Genomic DNA, 1,244 nt, shown 5'->3' on the forward strand with positions numbered 1-1,244 from the left:
ATCAGATTATTGAACTCTCAGGTATTGATATATGATCATCATGTATCAATCAGGTTATCAGCTGATTATCAGACATTAATCAACGAAGGGTAATGACCCCGTGTCTGTCAGAGGAGGAAGCTGCTGTGTTTATATCTAAATGTGTATTGATCCAGATGTTGATCCGATCCAGTTGTGGTGTTGAACAGATGTAGTATTGATCCACATGTTGATCCAGATGTGGTCTCTCTCTCACAGCAGGAGCAGTTCAGTCTCTACGCTCTCTACAGTAAGAACAAACCAAAGTCTGATGCTCTGCTGTTGAACCACGGAAACTCCTTCTTCAGGGTGAGACCTCACACCATGACCTTTGACCTCTGAGTGGGAGCTGTGTCCCACATTCCTAAACTCTGTCTGTGACCTTTGACCCCAGAGGAAGCAGGTGGAGCTGGGAGATAAGATGGATCTGTCCTCCTACCTGCTGAAGCCGGTCCAGAGGATGAGTAAATACGCTCTGCTGCTCACCGACCTCAGCAAGGAGGTGGGCGTGGCCCAGGAGGCGGAGCTCGTCGCGCTGCAGGCTGCCACCGACATGGTCAAGTTTCAGCTTCGCCATGGCAACGATCTGCTGGCAATGGACGCCATCAGAGACTGTGATGTAAGTTGAGAGATGAATCAGACAGTGGACAGTTCAGTCATGTGACACTGCAGACAGGAAGTGATCCGTCTCTGTCTCTCAGGTGAACCTGAAGGAGCAGGGTCAGCTGATCCGTCAGGACGAGTTCACGGTCTGGACTGGGAGAAGGAAATGTCAGCGTCACATCTTCCTGTTTGAGGAGCTGATACTCTTCAGTAAACCCAAGAAGATGGAGGGAGGGCTGGACGTGTTCATCTACAAACACTCCTTCAAGGTAACACACCTCAGTCCACCTGAGACCACCTGAGAGCACAGACCTGAGACCACCTGAGAGCACAGACCTGAGACCACCTGAGAGCACAGACCTGAGACCACAGACCTGAGACCACCTGAGACCTCAGACCTGAGACCACAGACCACAAACCACAGACCTCAGACCACAGACCTGAAACCTCAGACCACAGACCTCTACAGACCTCAGACCACCTGAGACCACAGACCTCTACAGACCTCAGACCACAGACCTCAGACCACAGACCTCAGACCACAGACCTGAGACCACAGACCTCAGACCACAGACCTCAGACCACAGACCTGAGACCACAGACCTCAGACCACAGACCTCAGA

At 51.5% G+C, this 1,244-nt stretch overlaps 1 pseudogene across 1 annotated transcript in view; it reads left to right on the top strand.

Moving 5' to 3' along the window:
* Nucleotides 1–890, top strand: part of LOC111665385 (uncharacterized) — a 40,902-nt pseudogene extending 40,012 nt beyond the window's left edge. The window contains exons 14-16 of the transcript XR_015438087.1: nucleotides 114–327; nucleotides 413–637; nucleotides 720–890. The product of XR_015438087.1 is annotated as an uncharacterized LOC111665385 (transcript). The remainder of the gene's footprint in view (nucleotides 1–113; nucleotides 328–412; nucleotides 638–719) is intronic.
* The last annotated feature ends 354 nt before the right edge of the window (nucleotides 891–1,244 follow it).

Source organism: Seriola lalandi, unplaced genomic scaffold (assembly GCF_002814215.2).
Source record: "Seriola lalandi dorsalis isolate HSWRI2012SDOR001 ecotype SW California unplaced genomic scaffold, Sedor1 jcf7180002054632, whole genome shotgun sequence".
NCBI classification, from domain to species: Eukaryota; Metazoa; Chordata; class Actinopteri; order Carangiformes; family Carangidae; genus Seriola; species Seriola lalandi.